Raw genomic sequence first — 19,335 nt, 5'->3', positions numbered from 1 at the left:
CTCAGCACCTAATCTTTCCTCCAGTCTTTCCATCACCTTTGGAAACTTTTATTGCTGTTTATCAACATGAGGACCAACGTTGTGCCAATGAAAGTCAAAGAAACCATCATAAGGCCGAGAAACAAGAATAAAACTGTTGTAGACAGCAGCCAAACCTTAGGCCTACCAAAATCAACTGTTTGGAACATCATTAAGAAAGAGAGCACTGGTGAGCTTACTAATTGCAAAGGGACTGGCAGGCCAAGGAAGACCTCCACAGCTGATGACAGAAGAATTCTCTCTATAATAAAGAAAAATCCCCAAACACCTGTCCGACAGATCAGAAACACTCTTGAAGAGTCACGTGTGGATTTGTCAATGACCACTGTCCGCAGAAGACTTCATGAACAGAAATACAGAAGCTACACTGCACGATGCAAACCACTGGTTAGTCGCAAAAATAGGATGGCCAGGTTACAGTTTGCCAAGATGTACTTAAAAGAGCAACTTGAAAAAGCACAGTTCTGGAAAAAGGTCTTGTGGACAGATGAGGTGAAGATTAACTTCTATCAGAGTGATGGCAAGATCAAAGTATGGAAGAGAGAAGGAACTGCCCAAGATCCAAAGCATACCACCTCATCTGTGAAACAGTGGTGGGGGTGTTATGGCCTGGGCATGTATGGCTGCTGAAGGTACTGGCTCACTTATCTTCATTGATGATACAACTGCTGATGGTAGTAGCATAATGAATTCTGAAGTGTATAGGCACATCCTATCTGCTCAAGTTCAAACAAATGCCTCAAAACTCATTGGCCGGCGGTTTATTCTACAGCAAGACAATGATCCCAAACATACTACTAAAGCAACAAAGGAGTTTTTCAAAGCTAAAAATTGGTCAATTCTTGAGTGGCCAAGTCAATCACCTGATCTGAACCCAACTGAGCATGCCTTTTATATGCTGAAGAGAAAACTGAAGGGGACTAGCCCCCAAAACAAGCATAAGCTAAAGATGGCTGCAATACAGGCCTGACAGAGCATCACCAGAGAAGACGCCCAGCAACTGGTGATGTCCATGAATCGCAGACTTCAAGCAGTCATTGCATGCAAAGGATATGCAGCAAAATACTACACATGACTTTCATTTACATGACATTGTTGTGTCCCAAGCATTATGGTGCCCTGAAATGGGGGGACTATGTATAAACACTGCTGTAATTTCTACATGGTAGAACCAACATTTATAAAGATACCCTTTATTAAAATCTGACAATGTGCACTTTAACCACATGTGATTTTTTTTTCTATTACAAATCTCAAATTGTGGAGTACAGAGGCAAATAAATAAATGATGGGTCTTCGTCCCAAACATTATGGAGGGCACTGTGAATGCCGGCGGAAGCAGGATTAAATAATTTAGCTGGCTTTTGCCATATTTAGAGAGGTATACACTAATAAACCCGTTAGTAAGGAAAGTGCAGTGGGAAGAAATATTTTGGCTTTCACATACCATCTATCTGGAAGTAAGCACCCTTGAGGAATTTTCAGAATCTGCAGTTTATCTCCAATTTACTGCTCCACTGCAAAATCTCCTAAAAGTCTGCCAACTTAAGTTCTCCTCCTCTCTCCAATTTGAGCTCTGCTAGACCCTCACTGCTCCCCCTCCGATTCGTACTGCCCTCCAGCTTTCTCCTCCTCCTACTAGTCAGTCTGAAAAGTCCTACCCAAAAACATCCATGTCTTCCATAGATACTGCCTGACCTGCCGAGTTACACCAGGTTTCATGTTTGAGCTGGGCTAGAAAATAAATTAATGTAGTGACAAAATGTACTTTACAAGGAGAATTTGCCTGTGCAATCACTACGAGAAAGGGAAATTAATTGCTTATTTAAAAGAATAAATCAGACTGGGCAGAGGGAACTAGGATCAAATATTATAAATGCAGGAGAAAGTGGATAATAGAGTAAAAAGCTGTCAAAACTACAACTACTAAAATGAAGCTACAAGTTAAACATGTCAATTTTAATCTGCACTCGAACTGAAACTGCTGCTATGTGATAAAATGGACCTGATGCATTGATCATAATCTGCAGCTGTGCAGCACTGCTAAACTACAATGGGAAACTACAAACCTATAGATTAGAGAGGTGGAGTAGCAGATGCTTCAAGATTCACTGAAATTCTTTGGATTTTCAAACAGAATTCTAGTTTAATTGGAGACAGTTAGTGACAATTTAAAAAAAAGTAAAAATCCAACCTACAAGCCTGTAATTAGTTTTGATAAGGCCGTGACCAGCAAAATTACGATTAATAGTCATCAATTGTAAATTCAAAACAAAACCCAGAAAATATTAGAACAGGTGAGGCGGTGGCGGCAGTGGGAGACTCGGCGGCAACAACGTAGGCCTTGCAGTCGATGAGCGTGAGTGGGGGGAGCGGTTGAGGGGAAGAATAATGGGGACCTGGCGTGGGGGGGGACCACTGAGGGACGGTGGGAGAACAAAGTGGGACCCTGCGTGGGGCACTAGTTTAGAATCCTCTGCCCAGGGGATAAGTCTGTGTTTGTTTGTTTATTTGTTCCGGTGAAGGCACTGTGCACACAGCATCCAGCCAAGTCGCTTGTTTTTTTCTTTTTGTGTTCACTTTTAATTTCAAGTTTTTGTATACCTTGTTTGTTGTGACTGTCAACAGACCAATTTCCCTCCGGGGATGAATACACTTTTATCGGATTCATAAGGAATAGAAGTAGAATTAGGCCATTCAACCCATCAAGTTTACTCTGCCATTAAAAATATCCACTGACTTGGCCTCCAGAGCTCTCTGTGGCAAATAATTCCACCCTCTGACTAAATAAATCTCTCCTCATCTTCCTATAACGTCTTTTAATTCTGAGGCTATGACCTCTAGTCCTAGACTCTTCCACTAGTGGAAACATACTCTCCACATCCAATCTATCCAAGCCTTTCACTATTCTGTATGTTTCAACGAGGTCCCCCTCATTCTTCTAAACTCCAGTGCCGACAAATGCTCATCAAAGGTTAACCTACGCATTCCAGGGATCATACTTGTAAACCTTCTTTGGACCATCTCCAGAGCCAGCACATCCTTCCTCAGATATGGTGCCCAAAATTTCGCACAATATTCCAAATGCGGCCTTACCAGCGCCTTATAGAGCCTCAACATTACATCCCTGTTTCTGTATACCAGCCCTTTTGAAATAAATGCAAGCATTGAGTTTGCTTTCAGAGGTTGATTGAAGGCCTTTGCATTCATATAGAATACAATATAATAAAACTTTATTCTGCCCCGGAGGGAAACTGATCTGTCTATAATTAGAACACACAAGGTACACGAAAAAGTTGAAATTAAAATTAAATTAAAAGTGGAAAAAAAGTCAAGCGACTATTGGATGGCTGCAACTCAAATTGAATATTCACAAGGCCAAACTAGTCTCGAATTCAAAACCATCCAAAATGATAGCTATGGCTAATGTTTTCAGTTCTGCCCCTCACAGCGATTAGGATACCAGCAGAAAGTTAAACCAACATCTCAGTAAATAATTGATCAATGACCTAGTTTAAATTGAGATCTAGCAACTTCACCTTTCAACCAGTGAAACCAAAAACCACCAGCCTTCCTGCACAGCTCAAACTGGGTTCTCTTTTCTATCGTTACCTACAAACTTCCAAAGAAATGTACAAATGCAAAATATCTACATGGCCCCACACCTGCTCTCCCACTCAAGTGCATTTGTGACCTCTTGCCTTGCCACTATACTGCACTTACACCACATACTCAAATTCACTTGCAGCTCAATATTAACCATGATTTTGCATTCCTAGAAAGTTGCAAATCATGATCTGTCACTGGCAATGTGAAGCCACATCTGCACATAGTACCAAAGGTGCTAGTGATGATTTACAAATTCCACAAGCATGAATTTCTATTACTTGAACCGCAGTTAAGTAGAGGTGAGCTGTATTCTCGTGATCGAACCTCCAGTTCTTTTCAGTCAAGGCCAAAAAGATTCACTTCCCTTCCAGCAGAAGAAATTTCTCATTTCAACCCCGAGGTCACTGGTTCAAGGTAACACAGCCAAAAGCAACTGACAGAAACTATCCTGTGGGAACTGCTTGAATGAGATTTTAAAAATTCCCAACAAACAGAAATACAAATTTATAGTTAGAAGTCATTAATCGGTGGAAGCATTGCAGCATCTTTTAAAAGCAGTTTTCTACCACAGTTCTTTGCTTAGAAATAGCAAACTTTGAATAAGTATGACATGCAAACAGTTATTTTCAACGCTCGCCATAAAACACCATCGCACTGCAGATCAGTCACGCAGTCATAATTATTCAGCCACTGGTGAATACATTATGCATATCATCAGGCATACACTCTGCATATATTAAACGTAGACAAAAATGCTAGAGAAACTCAGCGGGTGAGGCAGCATCTATGGAGCGAAGGAAATATGCAACTTTTCCTATTTTCTTCGCTCCATAGATGCTGCCTCACCCGCTGAGTTTCTCTAGCATCTTTGTCTACCTTCGATTTTCCAGCATCTGTAGTTCCTTCTTAAACACTGCATATATTAAATGTGCTTTTCATTTGATTAAATCATTAGTCCCCATTAAAATGTGGGCAATGTGGGCATGGGTTATTGATAGGGGACGATCAGCCATGATCACAATGAATGGCGGTGTTGGCTCGAAGGGCCGAATGGCCTCCTCCTGCACCTATTTTCTATGTTTCTATGTTTAGTGAAAAAGCATGATAATGTTTTAAGACATAGCTGGTATTTGCATTCATTTCCATCAGTGTTGTTTGTGCCTTGCAGATTTTCACACATCTCCCCACAAATTGCACAAAATTATAATATTTCGTAATGTCCCAAGGACAATCTGCTTAAATAGTCAAATTCTGTAAGCAAGCAATTAGTTTTATGGAATCACTTGTGTTAAATATATGTACCTTGGAGAATTAATATTGCAGACATGGCTGCAATTTTAAATCCGAAAAGCTTTGACCAAAATTCCAAAATTTGTAATACCAAAATACAAATGCAAAATAAAAAGGTGCAGATTTATAGCTCTATCAACAAGGCTAGTGTTTACTTAAACACAAGCCTTGGTCACAGGACTAACATTTCTATCAAGTGGTTATGACCAAGTAATTTGATACAGTTTGGGCTAGATCAAGTAACGGAGATACTGGACAGTATTTAGGAAAGGTTTTAACACAAACAGTACCAGTGAATAGCCAAGTCAATCTTGCTAGGGGATGTTGAAGTCATAATAATGGTGAAACCAATATTAAATCGGAATTTGAAACATTTCATATTTGACACCTAATAACAGCGGCAACGTGATTTATTTTTTCAAAAATTATAGATTGATGACACCAGCGAAGCTTTGTTTCCTGGGTCTCTGATACAAATTTGTGCAACTAACACTGATGATCAAGTTGTGCCAGTGGTTTCTATTATCATAACTGTGAATGTTACAGCAGATACATTTATGACAAGCAAGTACAGAAAATATGGAATGGAGCCAAAAATAAATCCAAACTTGCAGCCAAACCAAAGGCAATCTGGTCTTCAGGTAAAGACAAAGACTGGAGTAACTCAGTGGGTCAGGCAGCATCTCTGGAGACCGTGGATTGGTGATATTTCGGGTCAGGACCCTTCAGACAGATTCAGATATATCAGGATATACATGCTAATAATCTTAAATCATACATTCCAAAAGTACCCAACAACTATAAAAGGCAATGTAAATTAGGAGGCAACAACAACAAGACCCAAGAATAATTACATCAAGATCCAAAGTGCAAAATGGAAGATATGAACAACCTTCAATATAAAGGGCAATCAGAAACTAAACATACTTGAAGATTCTTGCATATGAGGAACTAAAAATCTGCAGAAATTTAGATGGCAATTTTGCAAGGGATGTTGATACACTTAAATCACCAGCAAGGTCCTGACCATTGTGCAATTTATACCAGCTGACGCAGGCAAAAAAGTGGCATCGGTTCAAAGCAATCTGCACTGAAAAAAAACTTGGCAATAACAGATTCCTGCCAGCCAAGTAATCAAATGAATATTTCATCACGATTGGTTAGTTGTAAATGTGTAAAAATTGTCAATGCCAGTAATAATTGCACATTTAAAAATAAATTGAAAATTAGGACTTTAATGCTACATTCAGTAAGTGTGGATTGTTAGCCGATCTCAGGAGCACAGTTAACAGTCAATCATTTTGGGCAAGGTACTACAGGTGCACAACCTTTTATCCGAAAGCCTTGGGACCAGACACTTTTCGTAATTCGGAATTTGTCGGCCTTCGGAATGGAAATTTTTTAGCGTAGATTTTAATGGCTGGCTCAGTGGTAGAGTGCTCGGCTCATATCCGCAAGGTCGCGAGTTTGCGCCTTGATCCCGGCAGTTCCTCGGTCGCGAGTTTGAGTCTTCAATGTAGTTTTTTCTTGCAGAATAAATGTCTGTATGAAATGCAGTGTGTTGAATGAATTCCTGAATTTGTAAATGTGACCGCAGCATTGAATCACCTCTCGCACTCATGTCACCCTAGCGGGGCTATATGCCCTTAGGCGACCTAAGGCGACATTTTCACACTCTTATATCCGTGTGAAGCAGAGGCGACGTGCGTTTGGCGCCAAACGTGAGCTTTGGCGTGCCATGTTGAGCGCCAAACGTGAGCTTTGGTGAGCTTTGGTGTGCAGACGACATCCTGGAAAAAATGTCCGGTTTCTTCCAGGTAGGCGATACACCCTCCCGGGCAATATACCCTCAACTTCTCTTTTATGAAGGGATTTAGTTCCCCTTTCTTCCAGGACCGACCGGAGGTTCCGCTGTCACCTCTGCGGGCCACCCTCGGTGAACGCTCACTCAACTTTGTCTTGGGATTCCTACTCTCCCGCGCAATGTACCCTCACCTTCTCTTTTATGAATGGGGATTTAGTTCCCCTTTCTTCGAGGACTGACCGGAGGTTCCGCTGTCACCTCTGCGGGCCGCCCTCGGTGAACGTCCTGTCTCCCTGTCCCTGGGATAGTAGGGGGCGATCAAACAGCACAATACCCCTCCTCCCCCTCCAACTCCAGAGGAATCCGCTCCGCGATGGGCCGCTACGGCGACAAGTGGCAGTTCGCCCACAGCCCGAGCTGCGCGACTCCAAGAACAAGACGTATCTTGCACACCATCAGCTTCTGCCCATACGGGGAGCGTGTTCCTCTGGAGCTGGAGCTGGAGCGGGGCTGGGCTGGAGCTGCTGATCTGGGATCTCCGTGCTTGCAGTGGGCCTGGGGGTCGGTGTCCCGATGAGAGGGCACAGCTCGGGCTGTGGGCGAACTGCCACTTGTCGCCGTAGCGGCCCATCGGGGAACGGCTTCTGGTGGTCCTGACGTCTCCGGCCAGTTTGCAGTTTTCCTCTGGAGTTGGAACGGGGCTGGGCTGCTGCTGGCTGTGGGTCTCTGGGATCTCCGTGCTTGCAGTGGGCCTGGGGGTCGGTGTCCCGTTGGTCCTGACGTCTCCGGTGACTGGCACTGACCTGCTGGCATTGCCGACGTGAAGACAGTGCAAAGCCCCCGCGCCGGTGCAATAGGCGGGGAGCTGGAGAGGGGAGGGAAGGGGTCACACACATGGCCGGGAGGCAGAGGGGTGTAGGTGGGGTGAAACTGAAGGGAGCGACAATCTGCTGCTGCCTGCCCGCTGAATACCCCAGTCAAGTGGGGTACCACTAAAGATAATTTTAAACCATTTTTGTTTCATGCACAGGTTATAACAAAAGATGGCAATCAATTGCACATGCTACTCTGTCATGTCAGAATGAGGTTCTCTCACCCCCACACCCTCTCCTGCTAAATGTACAGTGAAATAACTTCCATGTGTACCATGTCCGAGTCACAGTTTGTTTAACTGCCAAGCTCGTTTGACTCGAGGCACCTCCTGAAAATGGAGTTCCATCACAAACTAGGAATACTGGGAACAAATTGCATTCAATTCAGTACAAATCATCCAAACGTAGCTGCATTATCACATTAGACATCAAGTACTGGAGCTCTTGATAACATCCTGAAGTTACAGTAAAACAATTTGTACCACAATTAGCACATGCTGCAATTACACAGAGGACAACTGCCTCTGAGCAAGGTTATGTTTAGACTGCAGGTATCATGAACAAGTCAGTGTTTATTAAAAACAATTCGGCAGTATCTGTTAGTTAATGCTTTCACACTCCAGTTAATGCAATTGAGAGGAGGCCGCATTTGAAAAAAGATTAATGCTATTGTTTGGGCACAAGTTGTGATGGTTAGTGGGGTCAGTGTTATGTCTCTGAAGCCCAAAATCTGGGTGTATTTAGGCCCATTAGGAAAATGGGTTTTAAGGAAATAGGACTGAGCAAAATGAAGTTTAGGAATGTCATGGTGATCAACAGAAGAGTACACTCATTGCATACTAACATTCCATGCAATAGTTCAAGACATGGGCAAAAAGATCAGCAGGTCAAAGTCATGTAGCACAGAAACACAGGATGTAGTAAAAAGATTTCTGACAAGCCAGAAGTTTGTTAAAAGCTTTAATATTAACCAGAACAGAATATTTCGGAGTGGAACTATGGAATCTCTTGCACTAAGAGGTGTCTTGGGTTTGAAGTATTGGATCTGGAGCAACAGCTAGTTTTCAGAGGTTACATTTACAACTTGTAGTTCTATGGGATTTGAGAGGTGGCTGATGAGACTGATGTGGGAACTACTGGCTGGATAGGAATTTTTACAGATGCGCCATAAAAAGCTTCTTATCGGGATGCATCACAGCCTGGTTTGGGAACAGTTTGATCCAAGACCACTGTAATTTGCAGAGTTATGGACGTAGCCCAGACCATCACACAAACTAGCCTCCCCTCCAATGACTCACTTTACATTTTACACTGCCTCGGCAAGGCCGTCAGCATAATCAAGGACCAGTCTCACTCCAATCACTTCCTCGCCTCCCCTCTCCCACGGGCCAGTTTGAAAAAGCAAACCTCCAGACCCAGGACCCATTTCTTCCCTGAAGTTATCAGGTAGCTAAACGGTCCTCTGGAGTGGGATCTTGACCTCCCATCTACCTCATTGGAGAGCTTTGAAGCATCTTTAAGATGACTTTAAAAGATTTAAATGCTATATCTTATACTAAATTTGTGTACCCTTTATTTGTGCATAGCTCGATTGTATTCATGGACAGTCTTTTAAATAAAAATGAGATAGCATGCAAACAAAAGCTAATAACTGTACCTTGGTACACGCAAAAATAATAAACTAAACAAAAAATTTGCAGAGGTCAGAGCTGGGGTGGGGGAGGAGGAGAAGGAGTTGGTTTGTGAGGCAATGTTCATCTGTCTCTAAGCAGGATCGGCTACCAATGCATAGTTGCAAGATTCTAAATACCATCCCAATTGTTGCCCCCCCCCCCCCCCACTCGGAACGCAGAATGTCACACTTTAGGATGTTTCCAGCACATGCTACTCTTCTCAACTGCTTGCCAAATATAAAGAGGATGGAAAAATGTGTTCATGTCAGGAGGCTAATGTTGAGTATGTGAATAATGCTACCTTTTCAATATAGTTAGAAGCCTAGTGTTGGAGATGTTTGCCCATGCGAGAAGTAATTAGTTTCTTTATCCTTCCAGTGAAGTGAAGATTATGGCCAGCATAGACTGGCGACATCTTTTCAGTGTATCAAAATGTCTGCAAAAAGAAGTGCAGCTCTCAAGTACAGCGGGAAAACTTCGCTTGCGAAATGGACCATTAGTTTTGAGCCAGATCGAAAGTAGTTGCTTTAACATCCTTTTTCTAAAAGGAAACAGCTGTCTCTGAAAGGTAGATCCGAGATGTAGATAGATTGTATATGACAAGAAATAGGAGCAGAATTAGGCCATTCAGCCTACTCTACCATTCAATCATGGCTGTTGTTTTCAACCCCATTCTCCCGACTTCTCCCTGTAACCTTTGACACCTTTACTAATCAAGCACCTGTCAATATCTGCCTTAAAAATACGCAAGGTCTCTGCAGCCATCTGTGGCAATGAATTCCACAGATTCACAACCCACTGGCTAAAGAAATTCCTCATCTCCATTCTGACTTTACATCCTTTTATCCCAAGGCAATGCCCTCTGGTTCTAGACTCTCCATTACCAGAAACATCTTTTCCCTATCCACTCTACCGAGGCCTTTCATTTTCCAGTACGTTTCAATGAGATTCTAAACTCCAGCAAGTGCAGGTCCAGAGCTTTCAAGCACTCCTCAGACGTTAACCCAATCATTCTCGTAAACCTCCTCTGAACCCTCTACATAGCCAGCACATCCATCCTCAGATATGGGGTCCAAAGTTGCTCCAAATATTCCAAATGTGGCCTCACCAGCACCTGATAAAGCCTTAGCTTTACATCTTTGCTTTAATTTTCTAGTCCCCTCAAAATTAATGCTAGCATTCATTTCAATGCTAGCATAGAAGTGAATGCCAGTATATTACAGAGTCTTGCTACAAACGAGGGGTTATATGATGCAGAGAAGAGGAATGCAAGACAGTCGATCGGTAAGGGATTTGATCTTATGATTACGGCCCATTCTCAATGACGAACTGGAGGCAAACCAAGCATGTGCAAAAATGTCTTGCCTGTGTACTGCAGCTGAATTAAAGGATAAGGTGGCCTTTGTTCTGTAACGTAGTTACAGGTTGAAGAATTTCCCAAAGATTGACACAAATTGCTGGAGTAACTCAGCACGTCAGACAAAAATTGATTAAATTGAATTGAATTTCTTTTTGTCATTCAAAAACAGGTTTGAACAAAATTTTGTTCCCATGCAGTCAAAACAGTAAAAAAGCAACACACACAATTTAACACAAACATCCATCAGAGACTCTCCTCCAGGCACCTCCTCGCTGTGATGGAGGTCAAAAAAAGTTTTAAGGTTTGAGGTTTCAGTTCAGAACCGTTAGTCTTTTTTCTTCAGACTAACATTTCTCATCAGTTCTGAAGAGATAGCTCTATCCACAATTGGTTGAGGCGCCACATTAGTGAGAATAGCGTTACAATATTATGAATCATCACCCCCAATTTCAGAAGCTAAAGTAGCAGCTAAGAGCTAAGTTGCAAGTTCAAGAAGAACGGTTTGCCATTTTCCTGAAACTTACTCCAGTCAATGGAAAAGTACATACTTCATTCCAGGAAGGAAGTAAAAACTGCTAATAACTGCAACAGGAAGCCAAGCCACTAATTCCAATGTAAGTGCTTTGGTCCAAAACTGTCAAGTTCTTTCAACCTAGCAAGATTCCTAGTTTGAACACGTATATTAAAACGGCAAAATAACATGTGATCATAAACCATCGCCTGGCAAGTTTGCAGTCACAGGACCGGAATTACAAACACAAAGACATATGCACAAGGAACGGGATCCAAAGGTATCTCCTCATCCTATTTGCAGTTTAAACTGCATATTTACTAGACACCTAAGCAATTGTACCGTTAACACCTGGAGCTTGAATATGTGCAATTTGTTTTGGAAACAAAAACAGGATTAGTGCAAGTGGGGAGTTTATAGTTGACAGGGACTCGGTGAACTGAAGGGTCCATTTTCATGCTGTGTCTCCATGGCGAACACGAAAGATGAAACTGTTATAAAGTTACGGGTCTGTCCCACTTGGCGATTTTTTTGGCAACTGACGGCGTCATATCAGGGTCGCCAAAAGATTTTGAACATTCCAAAATCCAGTGGCGACGAAAAAAGTTGCGTCACTTGAAAAAGCACCGCGCGTCAATATGTCATAGCGCAGCAAATTTTTCTGTGACCTGATACGTCGGTCAATGACGCCGGCAGTCGCCGAAAAAAAATATCGGCAAGTGTGACAGGCCCTTTAATCTATTATATAGGTAAGCAGGGCAGCTCAAGACCTCACTATTTTTTGATGCACTCCAACTCTGATGTTGTGAAAGGTGCAATGTAAAAGTCAATCTAGTCTGTCTGCACTTTTTTTTATGGCACCTTTCTCAAATCAATGATTTTACATACAACATATTTTCCTTGCACAATCAAAAGCTTAGGGTACAGTTTCATGCACAATCTCACTTTCCCCAAAATTGTTCAGATCAAGGCTGTGCACAGATGGTCCCAAGGGAAGCCGACTCAAAGCAACATCAGTTGCCTTTGTCTGATCTTCTCAACACCATTATCGTTAGATGTTGACTATGCTGAAAAATATGGTGGCAACATGGAACCAGGTAGGTAATTAGTATCAATGACAACTTTCAGCTACTAATCAAGCCGAACAACCAAAAAACAATGCTCATGCTGAAAACCAAAAAACAATGCTGAACCCATGCTCAAGTCACCACAATATCATTCTGTATATTTGATCAGGAAGAACAATAGGCAAGTTGTTCCACCAAATTACTATTTGTACACTTGTACCAACTTGAATGGTAGGTCAGTCAATAGCAGTTACTGTAAACATGTTCCCTGTAAACAAAGCCAACAACTGCACAGCAATCTATACCTCTAATTAGTGTATCAGTTGAGAGACATACAATCTTCGAGGTAAACTGAAAACACAAGACCATATAATAAATTAATAGATTACTATGACCACATGGAACTCAATTGTTACACTGACCTTGCAATAAAATATTTTCATACTAATAAAAATTTTTTTTAGCTCAGTTATCAAAATGAAGATAAAACAGGTAAACCAATTACCATACAAACATTTTATACTAAAGTTCTTGTAATAGAAAAGCTCTGCCCATGGCCCCGCCATTCAGCCAGAACCTAGTGCACTCATGTCATGTTAAAATGCCAGAAACTGAAAGTGATGTGACATTTAAAAACAATACTAAAGTAATTTTATTCCAGATATTCAGTATTACTTCATCAATTTGCATGAATTACTTCAAATTTGAACGTCTTCAAATTTGTACTTGCTCCAGACATGACACCAATATCTAAACCTTGCCAGATTTGTCAATCAGCACTACAACATCAGGAGAGAAAATACCAGCTGGGTCTTAAGTATTCAAGTGATTCCACAACCAACCTACACAAAGATATGGATTGATTCATCCCCAGTTTCTTGCAGTAGGGTTTGACTATTATGTGCAATCTCTACAGGAAAAGCAACACGTGCTCAATGCCACACAGGCAAAGCTTACTGCCAACAAAAATACCACACTTCGCACTGCTCTTTGTTTAAAAAGTTATTTATTAGATCCAAAATGGTTACTTAGTTACTAGATGAGCTACACTGCAGAAGTGCAAGCTGCAACAATGTAAAATGAGCACTAAACACGTTTCCTTGTACATAACTGAATTTGAATGTTGGTTAAACCAGATAACAATGTGGTCTGGCAAGAGAGCTTGCTTTGGACAGCTCAAACAATTCATCGAACCACACAGGCAATCCTGGTGCATGGGGACGGGAGAGGGGAAACTTGTCCCCCATGAACAGTTAATCACAAAGAAAAGCTATTTTCAATTACCAGACCTTCAAGCATCATTAATTCAGCCTCTGAGCCCAGGTAACTCAAAGCCAACATTCTGCAACTTCGGCTCTGCCCCTTGATAATAAATTAGCCTCCAATCTCAGAATCCAGATCTCTAACAAGCTCATGCAAATTCATGATCACAGCACCAAACTACAAGCAATGGATTAACAGGTCATTGCCTACAAGATTGCAACATTTGACAGTTACACAATAAAGAAGGATTCTGCCAAATTTTGTTTACCACAATGAAATTTGGTCATTTTTTAAATACGTTGGAAGTACAAACAGGAAGTAAAGGAAATACTCTAATCATATTTAAAACAGTTTAGAGTACTTAAGTGAACATTATTACTATACCCAAGGGATTATAAACCTCAAAGATGACTTTAAACACAAGTACATTTGAAGGACAACAAATGCACCACTGCTCAAATCTACAGTTCGCTCATGTTCATCGTTTCTATGAAAACTACTGTCAAGAGTTCTGTGCAGCAATGAGAGGCTGCAGGTAGAACCAAGGTATGCAACAAGTGCTGGATATTTGTAATTGTGAATCGATTTTTCACCCATCCTCACTGATTGTAGTCTGCTGGCCAGGAAGTTAAGGATCCAGTTACAGAGGGGATTGCTAACACCAACTAGGTCTCCTTCGCTCCATAGATGCTGCTGCACCCGCTGAGTTTATCCAGCAATTTTGTGTACCTTTGCTAACTCCAAGTTCCATGAGTTTGGAGATGAGTTTGGATGGGAAATTGTATTAAAAGCAGAGCTGTGGTGTAGGTATAGGTGTCTGATGTTGGCGTCCTTCTTATCTAGGTGTTCCAAGGATGAGTGTAGGGCCAGGGAAAGGGCATCAGCTGTGGACCTGTTGTGGCAGTCGACAAACTGCAGTGGATCAAGGTTGCAGGAGGTACGGAAGTTTGGACCATTTCTTCCCTGCTGTTTTGAGGTAACTCAAACATCATCACACCAGCTAGGGTGCAGTCCTGACCTCCCATCAGCTTCATTGGAGACCTTCAAACTATCTTTAATCGAATATTATCTTGCACTAAACACTGTACCCTATATCCTGTATCCTGTGGATGGTTTATTTGTGATCATGTATAGTCTTTTCTTTGACAGGATAGCAACAAAAAGCTTTTCATGTACCTTGGTACACGTGATAATAATATAAATTAAATAGCTAACGATATTCTATGCCAAATGGTCTGGTGCTTTAAAGTGTGCAAATCTCAATTGATTCACAAAATACATGCAGAGATGAGCTTGCTTCACGCTTTTGCGAGCCTTTGATAATATCCATACCGTTAATGATTAATGCACATCCTGGTGCTCAAAATAGAGCAAGACTTGAAATTTAGAGCCAGAAGCAAGTCCAGTTAATCCAACACGTGCAAAGTGAAGCCAAATATATTCATTTATATGCAGGCAGCTGATGCTCACTGATAATACAGCACAAGTAAAAAAGCCACTACAGATGTGTCATTAAGAAACTTGCTTATTCCAATTCATTGAACACCATGGGTTAGAGTCCCAAGTTAACAGCTGCCAGGAAACTAGCATAAAGTCAAAAATCGAATGCTACTACCAAAATAAAGAGCCAGTTATAAAAAAAGGCGGATGAATTAAAGGTAGTCAAACATCAAAACTGTTCTTTGAAAAAAGTTGTCAAAAAGCAGCAAATTTGAAATCTTTTAGGTTAAAATCCATTATGTCGTGGTTGAGGTAAAATTCAAAGCAAAGGCAGAATAAAGGGCCTGTCCCACTGTACGAGGTAATTCAAGAGCTCTCCCATAGAAACATAGAAAATAGGTGCAGGAGGCCATTCGGCCCTTCGACACAGCACCACCATTCATTGTGATTATGGCTGATCGTCCCCAATCAATAACCCATGCCTGCCTTCTCCCCATATCCCTTGATTCCACTGGCCCCTAGAGCTCTATCTAACTCTCTCTTAAATCCATCCAGTGATTTGGTCTCCACTGCCCTCTGTGGCAAGGAATTCCACAAATTCAAAAACTCTGGGTGAAAATGTTTTTTCTCACCTCAGTCTTAAATGGCCTCCCCTTTATTCTAAGACCGTGGCCCCTGGTTCTGGACTCGCCCAACATTGGGAACATTTTTCCTGCATCTAGCGTGTCTAGTCCTTTTATAATTTTATATGTTTCTATAAGATACCCCCTCATCCTTCTAAACTCCAGTGAATACAAGCCTAGTCTTTTCAATCTTTCCTCATACGACAGTCCCGTCATCCCAGGGATCAATCTCGTGAACCTACGCTGCACTGCCTTAATCACAAGGCAGTTAAAAAAAATCAAACTCGTGGTAAGCACACAGAATGAACGTAGCGGGTACGTTGGAGCTCGAGACGTCTCTTAGCGGCTCGTAACGGCAGGCACTCGGGAAACGCGGTAAGCTCGTGAAGATTTTTCAACATGTAGGAGTACCTATGAGCGGCTATTACCTTAATTCTCCGAGTTCGAATCAGGGGAAACTTGGAAGAACTCTTGAATTAGCTCGTACAGTGAGACTGGCCCCTAAGGGGTGAGAAAATAATCTGCAGTTTGATCCTCAATGACAAATATATTACCCAAACCTATCAGGTTAATAGGAAATGAGCAGTTGCTTAAATTCCAGGCAGATAGCACTAAAAGCACACCCAAAACAAGGTAGGGAATCCATTTAAAGTCATACACGTACATGGCTTGAGTCATAATCTGCACAGAACAAGTAGTCTTAAGGTAGAAACAGCTTGGCATTTCAAAAAAGTCAACCATTTTACTACACGATAGTCTTCCACAATTGAGTATGCTGTACAGAACATAGAAAATAGGTGCAGGAGTAGGCCATTCGGCCCTTCGAGCCTGCACCACCATTCAATATGATCATGGCTGATCATCCAACTCAGTATCCTGTACCTGCCTTCTCTCCATACCCCGTGATCCCTTTAGCCACAAGGGCCACATCTAACAATCTTCCCCATTCAACTGAAGGCAGTGATGCAATTAAGTCAAAAAACAGATGAAGGTTGCATCTGGACTTAAAGACCTTAATTGTCTGAACAATAATGAAGCTTACTGCCGCGCCCATTTCCTATGAAAACGAATTAATGCAGTCTGAAGAAGGGTCCCATCCTGAAACATCACTTGTCCAATCCCTCCACAGAAGCTGGATGACCTGCAGAGTTCCTCCAGCACATTTTTTAAAAATCATTAATGCAGTATCATCCAGGACGCAAAAACTAGGCTGGGAAGAATCACCAGGAAAGTGATCAAAATTCAAGTTATACAAAACAAGTTGAGAAGAGTCAAGGAGTTTGTGTGAAGTCACATCAAGCCCCCAAGGAAATTCAGAATACAGTGCATTCAGAAAGTATTCAGACCCCTTCCCATTTTCCACATTGTTACGTTACAGCCTTATTCTAAAATGGATTAAAACATTTTATTATCATCAATTACACACAATACCCCATAATAAAAAAGCAAAAACAGGCATTTAGAAATTTCTGCAAAGTAATTAAAAAGAAACAACAGAAATATCACATTTACTTAAGTATTCAGACCCTTTGCTATGACACACTTGAGCTTAGGTTCACCCTGTTTCCATTGTATATCCTTGAGATGTTTCTGCAACTTGGAGTCCACCAGTGGTAAATTAAATTGATTGGACAAGATTGGGAAAGGCCCACGCCTGTCTACATAAGGTCACACAGTTGACAGTGCATGTCAGAGCAAAAACCAAGCCATGAAGACAAAGGAATTGTCTGTAGACCTCCGAGACAGGATTGTGTCGAGACACAGATCTGGGGAAGGGTATAAAACTATTTCTGCAATTGCCGAAGAGCACAGTGGCCTCTGTCATTCTTAAATGGAAGAACTTTGGAACCACCAGGACTCTTCATAGAGCTGGCTGCCGGGCCAAACTGAGCAATCGGGAGAGAAGGGTCTTGGTCAGGGAGGTGACCAAGAACCCGATGGTCACTCTGACAGAGCTCGAGTTCCTCTATGGAGATGGGAGAACCTTCCAGAAGGACAACTATATCTGCAGCATTCCACCAATCAGGCCTTTATGGTAGTGGCCACAAAGAAGCCGTTCCTCAGTAAAAGGCACATGACAACCCGATTGGTGTTTGCCAAAAGGCACCTGAAGGACTCTCAGACCATGATAAACAAGATTCTCTGATCTGATGAAACAAAGATTGAACTCTTTAGCCTGATTGTCAAGCGTCACATCTGGAGGAAACCAGGCACCGCTCATCACCTGGCCAATACCATACCTACAGTGAAGCATGGTGGTGGCAGCTGTGAGATGTTATTCAGCGGCAGGAACTGGGAGACTAGTCAGAATCGAGAAAGACGAACAGAGCAAAGTACAGAGAGATCCTTGATGAAAACTTGCTCCAGAGCATTCTGGATCTCAAAATGGGGTGGAGGTTCACCTTCCAACAGGACATCGACCCCAAGCACATAGCCAAGACAACGCAGGAGTGGCTTTGTGACAAATCTGTGAATGTCATTGAGTGGCCCAGCTAGAGTTCGCACTTGAACCCGATCAAACATCTCTGGAGGGACCTGAAAATAGCTGTGCATCGACGCTCCCCATCCAACCTGACAGAGCTTGAGAGGATCTGCAGAGAAGAATGGGAGAAATTACCAAAATACAGGTGTGCCAAGCTTGTAGCGTCATACCCAAGAAGACTTGAGGCTGTAATCGCTGCCAAAGGTACCTCAATATAGTACTGAGTAAAGGGTTTGAATACTTATGTAAATGTGATATCTCAGTTATTTCTTTTTAATTACTTTGCCAAAATTTCTGAACACCTGTTTTTGCTTCTTAATTCTGGGGTATTGTGTGCAGATTGACGATAAAAAAAATAATTTAATCAATTTAAAAATAAGGCTGTAACGTAACAAAAGGTGGAAAAGTGAAGGGGTCTGAATACTTTCTGAATACACATATGGGTCCTTTCAGCACAGCCCCTCAGAACATTGGACTTTAAAGCAGAAAGGATGGGAACAATGAAAAATTGAATTAACCTGCTCTCCTCCTCTCAACTCTAATGGTCACACATCCCAATGTGTGTCTGGCAGTCAAGGTGGTGCTGTTCCTCACACTCAAATGTAGGATGGCACTGATTTTTTGCATGGATGTCAAGCAGATGTTAGTACAAATTTGTCAGGTTGGGCCTCAGCCCAAGACAGGCTGGAAAATTGGTCAGGCCAGCAGACCAGTTTAAATAGCAGCTGGAAACAGTACATCAGTCAAGCCTGAGGCAATCTCCCAATGGATTCCCAACAGTAAACCAAGTCAACAGGGTGAAGTTATGAACAACAGCTAAGTGTTGAGAATTCTGGCTGATAAAATGGCTTTTTCTAATATTTAGCTGAGAAAAAGCAGACTAACTGCATTTCGATTGTTGTCAGCCACTAAAGGCAACAGCTATAAATCAGTGCAAACACCCACATATGCAAAGACATATTAGCTACAATTTAATTCTGTTAAATCAATTTGCAGCAGTAACATTACATTCATCCATTGATAATTTGGTGTTCAGGTAAATTTGGAATACAAGGATACAAGCTCCAAATGATTAACTACAATACAACTGAACATGTTATTGGACTAAAAAGTGTTGGAGTAACTCAGCAGGTCAGGCAACATCTGAGGAATGTGGTCACTACAGCAGGAGTCACAGCAAGGATCTCACACAACTCTTATCAGCGAGAGGAAAACATTTCTTCAAAGTAGGCAAACCAGAGGAGATTTTGCAGTGTAGCAGTAAAATGTTAAAAGAAGTGCAGATGTTAATGTTGATGGCGT

At 41.8% G+C, this 19,335-nt stretch overlaps 1 protein-coding gene across 4 annotated transcripts in view; it reads right to left on the bottom strand.

Annotated features, from left to right (window-relative positions):
• cltc (clathrin heavy chain) overlaps nt 1-19,335 on the bottom strand; it is an 82,381-nt gene that overhangs the window by 53,624 nt on the left and 9,422 nt on the right. The gene's annotated exons all lie outside the window — the stretch shown is intronic.

Source organism: Amblyraja radiata, chromosome 28, assembly GCF_010909765.2.
Source record: "Amblyraja radiata isolate CabotCenter1 chromosome 28, sAmbRad1.1.pri, whole genome shotgun sequence".
NCBI classification, from domain to species: domain Eukaryota; kingdom Metazoa; phylum Chordata; class Chondrichthyes; order Rajiformes; family Rajidae; genus Amblyraja; species Amblyraja radiata.
Note: the sequence above shows the minus strand (reverse complement) of the source record. Positions and strands in the feature narration are given on the sequence as shown.